The sequence below is a fragment of the Apium graveolens genome, chromosome 2 (assembly GCF_009905375.1).
Source record: "Apium graveolens cultivar Ventura chromosome 2, ASM990537v1, whole genome shotgun sequence".
Lineage (NCBI taxonomy): Eukaryota > Viridiplantae > Streptophyta > Magnoliopsida > Apiales > Apiaceae > Apium > Apium graveolens.
In genome coordinates this window covers 259,973,058-259,991,227 of record NC_133648.1, presented here as the reverse complement: position 1 = coordinate 259,991,227, position 18,170 = coordinate 259,973,058, and the positions used below count along the sequence as shown (strand labels likewise).

Here is an 18,170-nt window from a genome sequence, read left to right as displayed (position 1 = left end):
AAGTTGTTGGTGTTTTAATGTGTTTTCTAGTGTTTTTGCATTTTCAAGCATTCTCCAGGTAATCAGGTGAATCATCATGGTTTTAGTTTTAATTAGGTGTAAAGATGGTGTTGGAATAACAGCTCATGGAAAACCAACTCAAATCAGCAAGGAAAAGAAGAAATCAGAATTTTATTCAGGGAGTCGGCGCGCCCGCGCCCAAAAATCAGAAGCCCAGCGCGCCCGCGCTGTTGAAGCGCGCGGCCGCGCCAGGTCGGGATAGCAGAATTCTGTTTCTAATAGAATTTTGAGAGTTTGAAGCCCTTGTCAATTCTATAACATATATATATACATAAACAAAGACGTTTTTCACAAGGAGACGTACCAGGGCACAAGGAGAAGGCGTAAGAAGACCATTTTAGCACAATTAAACCAAGGCGAAGAAGATCTAGTTTAACTTGTGATTCTTTGTTTAAGTTGTAACGTTGGATGCTAGTTTTCTTATTTGTGACCCTATACTCTTATTTCGTACTTTGTTTATTAATTGTTTATACAGACTATGTTTATTATACCATGCTTTCATCGGAACCCACGTTGATGATGAGTCCGATTATGGGCTAATCGTTATCGTAGGGTTCTAGTGAATTTATTTATGAATTTCTTTAGTTGATTTGTTACTATACCTTAGTGTGTGGTGATTGTATGATAACCTAGTATTGGTTGTGCTTATTCATCTTATGTGCGTCGCGAAATTATAAGATAGCGTGTTAATTATTAATGAAGCGAAAGTGAATTTAAGGGTTTAGAACTTGCCCTGCTAGTATAGGTTCATGTGTTATTGTTATGCATGGTTCGCAGGTAATTTTAACCATCTTACTTGCCCTGTGTAATCATGATAGATAACTTGTGCATTAAACCGTTATGTTGTCAAATTCTATAGAAATATAGGATCTCAATATAATTGGTGTCTATTCAGCTTCCATCTCTTTTGTGGATGTGTGGTAGTATGGTATTTGTGTAACGAAAGTTGGCGTTTATCAGTTTCGTGTTATCTGATTAGTGTCATCACCATTACATTCTAAGGTTAAGAATGAAAAGGATATTAAATGAAGTACTTAATGAAGTTAGAATTCAATGTTTGTGTATATTATTCAACTCTCTTTACTCTCTTTAGTTAGTGTTCTCTAGTATAATTCTTAATAGTTAATCGTAGTATAATCAAAACCCAATTTGTTATTCGTCTTAGCATTGAAAAATGGCCATATCATTGTTGCATAAGTGTATAAATTACATAGTTAACCTAAACCAGTCTCTGTGGGAACGAACTATAAATAATTCTATATTACTTGTGAATGCGTATACTTGCGTGAATTTTAGCGCGTGTTTAGCGACTAACAAGTTTCTGGTGCCACTGCCGGGGACTACAATGTTAACTTTTAGTTTATGTGTTTGTCATCAGTGATCGTTAAAGTTCATTGACTTGGATATTGTTACTTACTTACTCTTTTCCTTGTCGTGTTTCAGGTACTCTAGCGAGCTTGTATGCATACGCGTTTGCGGGCTCGTAAGAGAACTTTGGATCAAGCCGAGGAAGAAGCTGTAGTGATTCGAAGGGAAGTTGTTGAGGATGAAGAGAAAGTAGAGGAAAAAGAGAAAGTCGAGGAACCAACTTTAGTAGTGATGGGAGATCAAGCAGAAAATCCTAAGGATCTGATGGACTATTCTCAGCCTAAGATCAATGATATTCAGTCAATCATCATCAGACCAGCCATCTCGGCTAACACTTTTGAGATCAAGTCGAGCACGTTTCATATGATACAGGACTCAGTTCAGTTTGGGGGTTCTCCTATAGAAGACCCCAATATGCACATCAGGGATTTCATCGAGATCTGCGACACTTTCAAATTCAATGGGGTGACTGAAGATGCTATCAAGCTACGACTCTTCCCATTCTCTCTGAGGGATAAATCAAAGTGCTGGTTACATTCTCTACCACCAGGGTCTATCACCAAATGGGAGGATCTTGCTCAAAAGTTTCTCACTAAATTCTTTCCTCTGGCGAAGACTGCTGCAATCAGGAATGCTCTTACTCAGTTTACTCAGCAAACTGGAGAATTTCTGTGTGAGGCTTGTGATCGATATAAGGAGATGCTAAGGAAGTGCCCACACCATTGCATGCCTGATTGGATGGTTATAAACTGTTTCTATAATGGTTTGGGCACTCAGTCTAGACCTATGCTCGATGCAGTGTCTGGTAGAGCCTTATGGGCCAAAAACTATAGTGAAGCATATGAGTTGATTGAGCTCATGGCAGCTAATGAATATCAGAATCATACGCAAAGAATGTTGCAAGGCAAGGTAGCAGGAATTATGGAAGTTGATACAGCTACTGTTATGAGCGTCGTGAACTTATAATATAGTGTGTTAATTCTTAATGAAGTGAAAGTGAATTTAAGGATTTAGAACTTGCCATGCTAGCATAGGTTCATGTGTTATTGTTATGCATAATTTGTAGGTAATTTTAACCATCTTACTTTCCCTATGTAATCATGATAGATAACTTATGCATTAAACCATTGTGTTGTCAAATTTTATAGACATATAGGGTCTCAATATAATTGGTGTCTATTCAGCTTCTATCTCTTTTGTAGGTGTCTGGTAGTATGGTATTCGTGCATCGAAAGTTGGCGTTTATCAATTTCGTGTTATCTGATTAGTGTCGAAACCATTACATGCTAAGGTTAAGAATGAAAAGGCTATTGAATAAAGTATTTAATGAAGTTAGAATCTTATGTTTGTCATATATATTAATTCAACCATTCTTGTTCTCATAGTTATAATTGTTAGTTTAAGTTTAGTTAAAAATAATCTCAAATTGTTAATCTTCTTAGCATTGAATAATAACCATACCATTGTTGCATAGATATATTTGCTGAAATTACAAACTTGATTCTCTGTGGGAACGAACTATAAAATATTCTATATTACTTGCGAACGCGTATACTTGCATAAATTTTAGCGCGTGTTTAGCGACTAACAAGTTTTTGGCGCCGCTTCCGGGGAATTCGGTGTTAATTTTTAGTTTATGTGTTTATCATCAGTGGTTGTTAAAGTTCACTGACTGGGACATTGTTACTTATCTATATCCATGTCTTATTTCAGGTACTCTAGCGAGCGTGTATGCATACGCGTTCGCGGGCTCGTAAGAGAACTCTGGATCAAGCCGAGGAAGAAGCTATAGTGATTCGAAGGGAAGTTTTTAAGGATGAAGAGAAGGTAAAAGAAGAAGAGAAAGTCGAGGAACCAACTTTAGTAGTAATGGGAGATCAAGCAGAAATTCTTAAGGCTTTGATGGACTATTCTCAGCCTAAGATCAACGATATTCATTCGAGCATCATCAGACCAGCCATCTCGGCTAACACTTTTGAGAACAAGTCAAGCACGATTCAGATGATAAAGAACTCAGTTCAGTTTTGGGGTTCTCCTACAGAAGACCCCAACATGCACATCAGGGATTTCAACTAGATCTGCGACACTTTCAAGTTCAATGGTGTGACAAAAGATGCTATCAAGCTGCGACTCTTCCCATTCCCTCTGAGGGATAAAGCAAAGTGATGGTTACATTCTCTACCACCAGGGTCTATCACTACTTGGGAAGATCTTGTTCAAAAGTTTCTCACTAAATTATTCCTTATAGCGAAGACTGCTGCAATCAGGAATGCTCTTACTCAATTTGCTCAGCAAACTGGAGAATCTCTGTGTGAGGCTTGGGATTGATATAAGGAGATGCTAAGGTAGTTCCTACATCATGGCATGTCTGATTGGATGATTATAAACTGTTTCTACAATAGATTGGGGGCTACTTCTAGACCCATGCTCGATGCAGCATCAGGAGGAGACTTTTGGGCTAAGAGCTACAATGAAGCATATGAATTGATTGAACTGATGGCTGCTAATGAATACCAGAATCCTTCTCAGAGGCTAACTCAGGGTAAAGTAGCAGGAATTCTGGAGTTAGATGCAGCTGCTGCTATAGCTACCCAACTTAAGGCTTTGATGATGAAGGTGGACACTTTGGCTAATTAGAGTTAATCAAATCACTAGTGTCTGTGAACTTTGTGTTGGTGCCCAAGAGACAGATCAGTGTGCTATTTCTAGTGAATCAGCTCAGTTCGTGAGCAACTTTCAGCGATCGCAATAACTTGTGCCAGCTACCTATCATCCTAACAACCGCAATCATCCTAATTTCAGCTGGAGCAACACTCAGAATACGGTTCAACAGCCTTATCAGCAGTACCCAGCAAAGCAGTACAACCCCCCTGGTTTTCAGCAACCGCAATATGCACCAAGACAGCAACTTCAGCTGCAACAAGCTAATAAAAAATCTGAATTAGAGGAGTTGAAGCTTATGTGCAAAAGAAAAGTTGTTTCTATCAAGGCCTTAGAAAATCAAATTGGACAAATTTCCAATGCCTTGCTAAATCGTCAACCTGGTACACTACCAAGTGACACTGAAGTACCAGGAAAGAAGGAAGCTAAGGAGCAGGTGAAGGTTGCAAATCCCAAACAAACTCAAGTTTCGGAGGAAGAAGCTGGGGCTGAAGAAGAAGTAAAGCAGCAGAAAGCAGAAGTGGAACCAAGGAAGACTACTGTTGAGCATACTCCTCCTGAGGGTAATACATGGGGAAACAGATATATCCTTCACCGCCTTTTCCTAAGCGGCTGTAGAAGAAAAGGCTGGATAAGCAATTTGAGAAGTTTCTGGAGGTGTTCAAGAAACTTCATATTAACATACCTTTCGCCGAGGCTCTTGATCAGATGCCTAGTTACGCAAAGTTTATGAAAGGTATTATCTCTCGGAAAGTGAAGCTAGATGATTTAGAGACTGTTGCTCTCACGAAGGAATGCAGTGATGTGCTACAACAGAAGTTGCCTCCGAAGCTTAAAGATCCAGGAAGCTTCACTATTCCGTGTACTATTGGAAAAGTGTCTTTCGATAGATGCTTATGTGACTTGGGAGCTAGCATCAATCTAATGCCTTCATCAATCTTCAAGAATTTGAACTTATCTGATCCAAAACCGACTTTAATGACTTTACAGTTAGCCGATCGTTCTATTACATATCCGCGAGGTATTGTGGAGGATGTCTTGGTCAAGGTGGATAAACTCATCTTCCCTGCTGATTTTGTAATTCTTGATTTTGAGGAGGATAAAAAGATTCCCATAATCTTGGGAAGACCTTTCCTGGCTACTGGACGAACCTTGATAGATGTGAAGAAGGGTAAGCTCACCATGCGAGTGATGGATCAGGATGTAACTTTTAATGTGTTCAACGCCATGAAGTTCCCTACAGAAAATGAGGAGTGCTTAAAAGTGGAGTTGGTTGATTCTGTGCTAACTTCAAAACTTGATCAATTGCTAAGGTCTGATGCCTTAGAGAAGGCCTTGTTGGGGAATTCTGATAGTGAAGATGATGAAGGGGATGGGCAATTACAATATCTGAATGCTTCTCCCTAGAAGAGGAAGATTGATATGCCTTTTGAATCTCTGGGAATTGAGGAGTTGAACAAAGCTCCTAATCGCCTCAATCCATCTATTGAGAAAGCTCCTACTCTTGAGCTTAAGCCTTTACCTGAATATTTGAGGTATGCATTTTTAGGTGATGCATCTACTTTGCCTGTTATTATTACATCTGACCTTTCAGGTAGCGACGAGGAGAAGCTTTTGCAAATTCTTAGAGAATTCAAATTGGCAATTGGTTGGACTGTAGCAGATATCAAGGGAATTAACCCTTCGTATTGCATGCACAAAATTCTGCTCAGAGGAAGGAAGCAAGCCTATTGTTGAGCAACAGAGAAGTCTAAATACGATCATGAAGAAGGAAATTTTTAAGTGGCTGGATGCAGGGATCATATATCCTATTTCTGACTGTTCATGGGTGAGCCCAGTTCAGTGTATGCCTAAAAAAGGAGGTATCACAGTCGTTACAAATGAGAAGAATGAGCTTATTCCTACACGAACAGTCACGGGATGTAGAGTTTGTATGGACTATAGGAAGCTGAACAAGCCCACTAGGAAGGATCACTTCCCTCTACCTTTCATTGACCAGATGCTCGACAGGTTGGCTGTTCACGAGTACTACTGTCTTCTAGATGGCTATTCAGGTTATAATCAGATTTGTATCGCTCCAGAGGATCACGAGAAGACTACCTTCACTTTTCCATTCGGTACTTTCGCCTTCAGACGAGTTTCTTTTGGTCTCTGTGGTGCACCAGCCACATTTCAGAGATGTATGATGGCCATCTTTTCTGATATGATTGGCCAGAATGTGGAGGTGTTCATGGACGACTTCTCTGTATTTGGCGATTCCTTTAATGAATGCTTGCAGAATCTGGGCCACGTTCTCAAGAGGTGTGTTGAGACCAATTTGGTTCTCAATTGGGAGAAATGTCACTTTATGGTGCGACATGGCATTATTCTTGGGCACAATGTTTCTAGTAAGGGTCTTGAGGTGGATAAAGCCAAGGTGGGAGTCATTGAAAATCTTCCTCCACCTATTTTTGTTAAGGGAATTCGCAGTTTTCTTGGTCATGCGGGCTTCTACAGGCAGTTCATCAAGGACTTCTCAAAAATTTCTAAACCTTTGTGCAATATTCTGGAGAAGGATGTCCCGTTTAAGTTCGATGATGAGTGCGTGGCTACTTTTGAGTTCTTAAAGAAGAGTTTAATCACGACACCTGTCATAACTGCATCTGATTGGAGTGAACCTTTTGAGATGATGTGCGATGCAAGTGATTATGCAGTTGGAGCAGTTCTTGGGAAGAGAAAGAACAACATATTTTATGTAGTCTACTACGCTAGTAAGACTCTTAATAGTGCTCAACTGAATTATACTACTACGGAGAAAGAACTTTTGGCTATTGTCTATGGTTTTGAGAAATTTCGATCTTATTTGCTTGGGACGAAGGTGATAGTTTTCACTGATCATGCTGCTATTCGATATCTCGTCTCGAAGAAGGACTCAAAGCCTAGATTGATCAGATGGGTTCTATTGCATCAAGAATTTGAATTAGAAATTAGGGATAGAAAAGGGACTAAAAATCAAGTTGATGATCATCTTTCGCGTTTAGAAGATCCAAGTGCAACTTCACTAGAAAAGATATTAATCAATGAGACTTTTCCCGATGAGCAGCTGTTTGGAGTACAAGAGGAAAAACCGTGGTTTGCAGACATTATAAACTACTTGTGAGTAATATCATGCCTCCCGACTTGTCGTACGCTCAAAGGAAGAAGTTTCTGCATGAAGTGAAGTGGTATATGTGGGATGAGCCATTTCTTTTTTGACAAGGAGCTTACCAAATCATCAGGAGATTTATTCCTTACAGCAAAATTGGGGGGGGGGGGATCTTGCGAGATTGCCACTCAAAGGCTTATGGAGGACATTATGGTGGAGAAAAGACAGCAACTCTTATTCTTCAAGCAGATTTCTTTTGGCCAAACTTGTTTAAAGATGCTCATCAGTTCATTTTGAAATGTGATCGATGTCAACGAGTGGGTAATATATCCAAGAGGGATGAGATGCCTCTTAATGTGCTTCTCGAGGTTGAAGTCTTTGATGTTTGGGGAATTAACTTCATGAGGCCATTTGTCTCATCTTGCAACAATCAGTATATTTTGTTGGCGGTCGATTATATCTCGAAATGGGATGAAGTTAAGGCGTTGCCAACAAATGAAGCGAAAGTAGTGCTTAATTTTATTGACAAGAAGATATCACAAGGTTTGGAACTCCAAGAGTCATAATCAGTGATGATGGGTCACATTTTTGCAATCGCAAGTTAACTGTTATGATACAAAGGTATAATGTGAATTATCGCATTGCTACGACTTATCATCCTCAGACATTTGGTCAAGCTGAGGTATCTAAGAGAGAGATCAAGCTCATTCTAGAAAAAGTTGTGTGTCCATCAAGGAAATATTGGTCTTTGAAGCTTGATGAAGCTGTTTGGGCGTATAGAACAGCCTACAAGACTCCATTGGGAATGTCACCATTTCAGTTGGTGTATGATAAGGGGTGTCATCTGCCGGTGGAGTAAGAACATAAAGCGTATTGGGTTTTGAAGAAGTTGAATCTGAACGTGGATGTAGCTGGAAAGAAGAGGATGCTTCAATTCAATGAACTCAACGAGTTTCGACTTCAAGCTTATGAGAACAACAAATTATATAAGGAGAAAGTCAAGAGGTGGCACGATAGGGGTCTAGTGCTCAAATCATTTGTGCCGGGGAAATAAGTTCTTTTGTTTAACTCTCGTCTTCGTCTTTTTCCTGGAAAATTGAAGTCAAGATGGTCAGGGCTGTTTGTTGTCAAAACTGTGTTTCCACATGGAGCGGTGGAGATTTTTGAGAATGATCCGGGCCAAGCATTCAAGGTAAATGGTCAGAGGTTGAAGCAGTACTATAGTGACACAGCAAACCGCGAGGTGGTTAGTGTCGTTTTATTGTCCATTTGATCTCAAGATTCTACGTCGAGCTAACAACATAAAACAAGCACTTCTTGGGAGGCAACCCAAGTTTGTTGTACATTAGTAGGTAGAGGAAGCAAGAAGAAAGGAGAAAAACACAAAAAAATCAGAAAAAAAAAAATTCAGGGCCAACTTCAGAAGCTGAGCGAGCCCGCGCTGATCTAGCACGCGGCCGCACCCTTTTTCCAGAAACCAAGTGCGCCCGCACTGATCAAGTGCGTGGCCGCGCCAATTTGGTAGAAGGTGAGCGCGCCCGCACTGGTCTAGCGCACGGCCGCGCCGGTGTCCTGTTTTTGAAAAAAAAGCAGTTTATGAAGAGAAAATCGGGTTTTTTACTACAAAAATCAATTTCTACCTGAATTTTACTCTTTCACATCCTAAACTTTCCTCTCTAAATCAAACCCATTATTCCCATGATTCCCATAATCAATTTCCACTTCTATTCCATATCTAATTCTCTTCTCACCTCTTATATACACACACACACACTTATACACAAACTTCTCCACCACTTCACAAATTCTCAAACACAAATCTCTCTCAAATATTTATCTTTTATTCTCTCTTATTCAATCCCAATGGCACCCAAGAGACAAATAACTCAAGTAAGCAGCAACACCACCGATTCTTCGAGTGCGGGTGGTGTGAGGCCAAAGTTTTCAACTTCTGAGGCTGAAGTGGAGTACACAAGGCTTCTCTCGAAGCCTATAGCAAGGGAGAGAGGTTTTCTGCCATCAGGGAAGGATGGTAAGTTGTTGGAGATGATTCTGGAGATGGGTTGGGTTCCTTTTTGTGAGGCACCCGTTGCCGTGCCCATGAGCGTTGTTTGAGAGTTCTATGTTAATGCAAAGCTGGAGAAGAATGGTTTCACTATGGTTAGGGGGATGACTGTGGAGTATAGTGCTGATGCATTAAGGAGGGTGATTGAGCAGCCCGTGAGGAAGCCTGATCCGGACAGTTGGAACGATAAGACTCCGGAGGACTTTGATCTAGATCTGATTGTTGCTACTATATGTGTGCCTTAGACTCACTTGAAGTTCAAGAGGGGCACGACTGATTATTCCACGTTCCCTGCCTCGTGCATGAACAGGTTTGCACGTGCATGGAACTCTTTTATCTGTGCTAACATCATGCTATCTTCTAATGTGCATGAGATTACTGTGGAGCGTGCTCGTATGTTATGGGGTATTCTTTAGGGGGACTATGTGGATTTGGGGATGGTTATTTACCAAGGTATTTTGAGGTTCTTGAGAGGAGATATTACGGTTTCTATACCCTTTGCGTCCGTTTTGACGAAGCCGTACATGGCAGTTGGTGTTCATTGGCCCGCACATGAGCAACTGCACCTTTCCAGTGCTCCTATTGACAGTTCGATGCTGTTGAATATGACTTAGTGGTATGGTGGCAAGCCCGATCCTAAGGGGCCTGGTTATTCTTATGATCATCTGCGTGGTGGACGTCCAACTCCTCAGGAATATACTGGTGGCACGGAACAGGCGAGCAAGGCATCTTGGAGAGCTGAGTTGGGTGAGGCTAGTTCATCGTATGAGTAGCAGGAGCAGGAGGAAGCAAGAGCTGATGTTGGAGCTGGTTTGAGCACGACGAAGTATAGGCGTCTAGCGAGGAGGATGGATGTTATGCATGACATCCATAGTTGGTTTGCACGTGATCTCACCAAGGCACTAGGGACTGCATTCAGAGCCACATGTGTTGACATCCAGTGGCCAGTATTTGGTGAGGATTCCATGTATCAACCTCCATACACGCCTAACACTCCACTCGTTGAGGGTGATGATCCTGATTCCGAGTATAGTTTGCATGTTCATGATAGTTTAGTGCATGTAGTTGCATATTACTCATGTAGTAGTTTTTTTATTTTTTGTAGTTTTTATGATAGTTTGTTCATGTAGTTTCATGCATTTCCATTATAATATGATCCCTTAGATGATTTTTCCGATCGATTTGTAATATTGATGCTAAGTGTAGTGATGTCATATTTAGTGTTGTTAAGTCTTATCGAATTGATTTTCATGCTAGAGACAATTGTATTTCACTAAGTCTTATAGGTCGCTTGAGTGCTAGATCATGGTCATGGTTTATTTGTTTGTCGAGGTTTAATCGCTTGTTTATATTTAGAATTTAGGATATTCTCTTAATGATAAAATAACATGGATTTTTAAAAATTGGAGAAAATTGGATTTCATTGCTAGTTGTGTGGCTAGATGTCAAATGGCTAGTAGCCGGCTCATATTTATATGAGTAGTCTAGGGTTGAGCGAGAAGGAGCGAAACACACTCGTTCAGAAATTTGTGAAAAAAAAAGAAAAAGAAAAAAAAAAGAAAAAGAAAAGGAAAGAAAAGAAAAAAAATAAGTCTTATGTATAATTGATCACGAGTGGGCTCTTTAGTACTCGAGTTATTAAGTTCTTAAGGGACTTTGTGCCTAGTGACCTAAGGCTTTTATAGTCTGGGATCCGCTAACCTAACGCTCGTTACATGGTACTATTGTTTAAGTCTTTTATGGACCTCACTCATTGTACGGTCAAATAAGCATATTTGTGTTGTTTTGTGGTGAATAAGAGCGTGAATCCATGTAAAACTCCGATATAAGAATTGAAGTGTTATAAGTTATTTTGAGTCTAGCTTTTATTTTATTTATAAACTTGTGATTGCTTTGATGAGTAGTGAGCCATAATTATTGATCTAGTTGCGATAGTATATCTGTAAGCAGTTGCACACATGCACGTCTCTGGTTTGTAGGTTGATTTATGAGGCTTGATTGATTTTTATGCGAATAACTGCATTTATTGTGATGTTGCATGTTGATTGGTTTAGTTATTCTATGGGGATCATTGCATTCATTTAGTTGTATTCATGCATTTTTATTTCTTGTTCTTTGAGTCTGTTTATGCTTGATGACAAACATTGATTCAAGTTTGGGGTATGTTGAGTGGCATTTATGACATTTTATTACGCTCCGTATATCTTTGAATTAGTGTATTTGTACTCAAGTTGTTGGTGTTTTAATGTGTTTTCTAGTATTTTTGCATTTTCAGGCATTCTCCAGGTAATCAGGTGAATTAACATTTTTTAGTGCTAATTGGGTGTTAGGATGGTGTTGGAATAACAGCTCGTGGAAAACCAACTCAAATCAGCAAGGAAAAGAAGAAATCGGAATTTTATTCAGGGAGTCGGCACGCCTGCGCTGTGATAGCGCGCGGCCGTGCCCAAAGATCAGAAGCCCAGCGCACCCGCGCTGTTGAAGCGTGCGGCCGCGCCAGGTCGAGATAGCAGAATTCTGTTTCTAATAGGATTTTGAGAGTTTGAAGCCCTGGTCAATTCTACAGCATATATATACATAAATAAAGACATTTTTCATAAGTGGACGTACCAGAGCACAAGGAGAAGGCGTTAAAAGACCGTTTTAGCACAATTCAACCAAGGCGAACAAGATCTAGTTTAACTTGTGATTCTTTGTTTAAGTTTTAACGTTGGATGCTAGTTTTCTTATTCGTGAACCTATACTCTTGTTTCGTACTTTGTTTATTAATTGTTTATAAAGACTACGTTTATTATACCATGCTTTCATCGGAACCTAGTTGATGATGAGTCCGATTATGGGCAAATCGTTATTGTGGGGTTCTAGCGGATTTATTTATGGATTTCTTTAGTTGATTTATTTCAATGCATTAGTGTGTGGTGATTGTATGATAACCTAGTAATGGTTGTGCTTATTCGTCTTATGAGCGTCGCGAACTTATAAGACAATGTGTTAATTCTTAATGAAGTGAAAGTGAATTTTAGGATTTAGAACTTACCATACTAGCATAGGTTCATGTATTATTGTTATGCATAATTTGTAGGTAATTTTAACTATCTTACTTTCCCTATGTAATCATGATAGATAACTTGTGCATTAAACCGTTATGTTGTCAAATTCTTTAGACATATAGGGTCTCAATATAATTGGTGTCTATTCAGCTTCTATCTCTTTTGTGGGTGTCTGGTAGTATGGTATTCGTGCAACGAAAGGTGGCGTTTATCAATTTTGTGTTATCTGATTAGTGTCATCACCATTACATGCTAAGGTTAAGAACAAAAAGGCTATTAAATGAAGTATTTAATGAAGTTAGAATCCCATGTTTGTCATATATATTAATTCAACCATTCTTGTTCTCTTAGTTATAATGTTTAGCTTAAATTTAGTTAAAAACAATCTCAAATTGTTAATTGTCTTAGAATTGAATAATAACCATACCATTATTGCATGGATACATTAGCTGAAATTACAAACTTGATTCTCTGTGGGAACGAACTAGAAGATATTTTATATTACTTGCGAACGCATATACTTACGTGAATTTTAGCGCGTGTTTCGCGACTAACAGTAGGGTCTTTAATCCCTAATTTATTAATTTATTATTTTATTGTTTGTTCAAAACCTCCCAATTTTAGTTGGTGTTGATCATGATCTGGTAGGTTTTGAGCTGCGCGATAAATTCATTTTTTCCGTGATTTTTTTGGCGTAATTTACATAAAAATTAAAAAAAAATCGAAACTCTCCCTAGACAAGAAATAAACTAACCACTAAGCCAACTGAATTTTTGGAACAAATTTGCAACAATAATATATATTCAAACCAATAAAATTTTCAAATAAAGTATTAAATGAATTTGTTATAAAATTATTATAATTACTAATTTTAGTGTGTCCCCGTTTCCTACCAAATTTGGGCACATTTACTACCAAAACTGGTAGGATATACTCATTACAAAAAAGACAAATAACTTTTTAGGTCATTTTCTACCAATACTGGTAGGAATTTGAATATTTTATTTTATAGATTTATTATAAAAGCATATGAGCTTAATTTTAAAAAATCCAGTATTTTACATACATATCTAAAATTAATATTTCTAATCATCCGTACGGTTGGATCACTGAAAAAAATAAATTAAAATATATAACACTAAATAACCCATAAATTCTGAGTATAAAACCTAACTCAAACTTCGAACATTTTCTCTCCTTTATTTTCTAAACGATTTTACTGTTCATAAATCTTTTCTTTTCCAATTTTTTTCCTAGTTTCCTTTCTCTATAAAATTATTTTTCATTTTCGAAGTTATATTTTATCGAAATGTTTTGATTTTTATTATTTTTTTGTAATAATTAAAATTTATCTAAATGTAAGAAAATTTCGAGAATGTAATTATAATAAACTATTTTTTTTGAATTTTACTAATAAAATGAATAAATCTTTAGGTCTCTAGAGTCTGTTCAACAGAACAGTGAGAAATGATCAACAAAAAATATGAAAATGTACATTTTTCTTTTTTTTTTGTGGTCATTTTCTACCAATAATAGTAGGAATTGAATATTTTATTTTATAGATTTATTATAAAAAAATGTATGAGCTTAATTTTAAAAAATTCAATATTTTACATGCATATCTAAAATCTATATGTCTAATCATCCGTACGGTTGGATTACTGAAAAAAAAAATTATTTAACCATAAACAACCCATGAATTCTGAGTATAAAACTTAACATAAACTTTGAACATTTTCGCTGCTTCGTTTTTTAAACGATTTTATTGTTTATAATTTTTTTCTTTTCTAATTTTTTTTCCTAGTTTACTTTCGCTATAAAATGATTTTTCACTTTTGAAATTATATTTTATCGAAATATTTTGATATTTATTATTTTTTTCATAATAATCATAATTTATCTAAATGTAAAACAAACACGAGAATGTAAGTATAATAAACTAATTTTTTGAATTTCACTACTAAAATGAATACATGTTTAGGTCTTTAGAGTTTGTTCAACAAAAATGTGACAAACAATCAATAAAAAACATGAAAATGCCCATTTTTCTCTGAGTTTTGGTCATTTCCTACCAATACTAATAAGAATTGAACATTTTGTTTTTCGTCATTTCTTACCAGTATTGGTAGGATTTATTTTTGGTCATTTCCTACCAATACCGGTAGGTTTCATGTCAGAAGCCATGCAAACTAGTATTTCCTACCAACTATTTCCTACCATTACTATGTGATAGGTTTTACAACCATAATGGTATGATTTGAACACGTTGGTAGGCTTTGAGTAGTAGTAAATACCCTTGGTAGGTTTTGCATGGTAAGAAATACTACGTTTTATTATAAATTTACCCAAAAATTTATTAAATAGGTAATTCATACACAATAGTGAAAATTAACTAACATTTTTAAGTATAGAGAATGTACAAAGTTCACCATTAAAATTCATTACTAGTACAATTAAAGTTCAAAATACGATATTTGAATTACATATCTATCAATATCTTCAAAACCGTCGGTTTCTTCATCTTCTTCTTCTATTCCTCTTTGATCTTCTTTATTGTGGAATAAAAACTAGGGTGCGTTAATCATTAATGCTAGGGATTGTGAGTTTCAAGTTTTAATGGCTGTCAAATATTGAATAAAATACAGAGGGGGTGAATATGTTTTAGATATTTTTAAGCCTTTTTGAGTTTGTTTGGTTGTGTGAACAAATCAGATAAGAGATGCAGTTATATTATGTTAGCATAAATAAAATAACAAATACAATATTTCAAAACTCACTTAATTTTGTATTAAAATTAAGTTAGGTCTTGCTACAAATCATGGGTTCTTTGTAAGTAAAAAACTCAGCTTCTATCTTGAGAGAATACACGAGATATGAATCTATTTGTTACTTGTGAGCTAAGGCCCCATGCATGCTTTATACACTACCAACACGGGTTTACAAAACTTGCAATAAAAAGAACTAAACCAATTTTTAAAGCAACCTTTTTCTATTTCCATTTATGGCTTAACAAATCTATGCAGAATCTTGAAGGTCTGTGACCACCCTTTGTCCAGTAAATCTTGACCCTTGATCTTGAATTTTCCCCAGCTACTTTGTAGACTTTTCAATCTAGTTGATAGATTGTTTGTTGACTGATAATCTTGAATATTTGTTTGTTTGCATTCTATATTTGAAAAGCATATCGAGATCTCCAATTTGTGTTATAGAGGAATGACATCTTGATAAGTATAATGACTTATCGAGATCTATGAGTTCTCTATAGGTATATTTGACTTGTCGAGATCTCTTGATATTTGCATGCCAAATGACTTGTCAATATGTCTGAGATCTCCACATGTAGAATTGACTTGTCGATATCTTAGAGATCTATATATACATTTTGACTTATCAATATCTTTGAGATCTCTAATGATAATTTGACTTGTCTATATCTCCAATCTTCACATCTTCATTTTGACTTGTCGATATTTCTGAGTTCTCTACATGCAGAAATGACTTGTCGATATCTCCAATATTCATATCTTCATTTGACTTGTCGATATCTCTGAGACTTATCTATAAGCCATTTTAGACTTCTCGATAAGTCATTTTGGAGTTCTCGAATGACTTCTCTATATTTCTTAATCCGTGACTTGTCGATATCTTGACTTAGAACATTCTTCATAAAACAGATTTATTCAACTCCAAGCTTTTATATCATTTCTCCGAGACATGATCTAACTTGATCTTCTTCCAGAGTTTATTCCTTATGCTTGAACTTTTTATTATAAAAATACTTCAGTCTAATCTTCTAACCATTTTACAGACTCAAGTAATATACTAAAAATATAAAGTTGATTATCAAACAACTAAATCTTAGGGCTATCAATTTGACATAGTCTTGTTATTGTATAGGCATGTCTTGCACAACAATCTCCCCCAATTTGTGAGAAGATTGCTTATCACAAATTCATGCCTGATAACAAGACTAACCCCAAGCTAAAATCAAATACATAAAAAATTGACATATTGAGAAATACAAATATTTATACATTGAGTAATTACATTTGTTCAATAGTACAAACAAAACTAGGTGAAATCTTCATATCTCGGTTCTTTCCTAATAAGGTCCTTGAGATCTATAAGCACATTAAGTTCTTCAATAATTTGTGTCCCTCTCAAGGCTTCTACCAGTCTGAGCCAATTATTCAGTTTGTAACCATTGGGGTAATTAACCCTGAATCTTGGGTAACTGCCAATCTTTATGTTTTGAAAATGTATATCCTTTGATATTCTACTCATCCCCTTTTCCTTGATCTCATTTGATCTTTGTTCAAATATAGAAATTTCCTCTGCATATTTCCTATCCATTTCTTCCTTTTCAGCCTTTGCTTTTGCATTTCTTTCATCCTTTTCTCTCAGCCATACATACACCACAGCCTTACATGCCCTTGTACTTGTGTCCTTGTCCTTCATTAAGCTAATCATTCTCATAAATTATATGGTTTAAAGTGTATCCATCAAATTTCTGCCAAGTAGAGTGAAGGAGCCATCCTGATAATAAATTCTGGCTTCTCTCAATGATACAACACAAACTTTGACCATTTCTTCAGATAATTGTTTAAAGTAGTCATCATCCGTGATGCAAAAGTCTAAAGGTAGAAAATTAGTCTGCTTAAAGCAATTTCAGATAATCCCCTCACCAACTTGCAGCTTCTTTGGTTTTCTCCCAATAGTCTTAAAATGAGTTGTGATTGGTGGCTTAAATGAAGGTAGGTTTGAGATTTTCTTTATGGTGGTTTGGCTAGAAGTGTTTGGAATTTTGAGTAGGGTATTTGCAGTTTATTTGTACAAAAGTTTGGGCTTAGAGGTTAAAGGTGGTTGATTGTTTGAGCTTGCAGGCTTGAAGGTTTGAGTAGGTTGAATCTTGACTTGTAGTTCCTGGACATTTCTCTTCTTAGAATCCCCTTATCCATCTCTTCTATTTCTCTTACCATCATTCTTCTTATCATCCTGACACTTTCTTTTCTCATACACCTTGCTGCCAGTTTCCCTGGAAGACTGACTTGGATTTAAGCCAGAAGGTTTTTGATCATCTTTCTTCTGCTCATCATCATACAAATCATCCTTAGTATTGATTTTTGTTTTGGGCAACATGGTTTCATTATCTCTCAAGGATCTCCCCAATATCTTGATCATTTCCTCATCTTCATCAGTCTCGTTCTGCTTTGTCTTCAAATCAGTTTCCAGATTCAATATCAGCTTCTTATTTTCCATGATACATTACTTTGGGATAAGAAAGTATTTTCAATATTTGGTGGATGGACAGATGTATGTCACTCCCTTACTTGGTTGGAGATATGCTTCTGGAAAAGCAGCTTCTTGAGCGTTTTTCAATTTAGTAAGCAAGAGAGTATCTTCTTGAATCACCTTGTTAACATTGTTGATTAGGATGTACAATTCAGATGCCCTTCTAGTTATGAGATAGTTGAAGGACACTTGCATTCACCTATCCACACCAGAGTCATTTATATTGAAAACAATTCTTCTCTCTTGAAAACCATCTTTAGTCACCACCATGATCACCCTTATGAAATTAATAGTCTTATCCAAAGCTTTCTTGTAGGTAAAGAAATTGTTGGATAGAGAAGCCCTGAGAGCCCTTAGTAGTTCATCAAATTCTTTGCTTTAACTAGGTCCCTCAGCTGCTTTGAGTAGCCTCCCCATCCCAACATCAACTTGTTGTTCAGTTTCCTTAGCTTTGGCTCTTTGGGTTTGGATATATGATTTTAGCAGCCTCGCCTCTATCTCCTCCTTAGTCTTGATGGCAGGCATGAGGAGAGGTGTAGGAAGTTCAGGC

General features: G+C 37.0%; 2 non-coding genes across 2 annotated transcripts; both read right to left on the bottom strand.

Annotated features, from left to right (window-relative positions):
• Positions 1-2,049: 2,049 nt before the first annotated feature.
• Positions 2,050-2,156, bottom strand: LOC141709119 (small nucleolar RNA R71). The gene has a single exon (XR_012569712.1). It is a non-coding gene; the product is annotated as a small nucleolar RNA R71 (small nucleolar RNA).
• Positions 2,157-3,687: 1,531 nt separating this feature from the next.
• LOC141710215 (small nucleolar RNA R71) lies at positions 3,688-3,794 on the bottom strand. The gene has a single exon (XR_012570747.1). It is a non-coding gene; the product is annotated as a small nucleolar RNA R71 (small nucleolar RNA).
• Between the last annotated feature and the right edge of the window lie 14,376 nt (positions 3,795-18,170).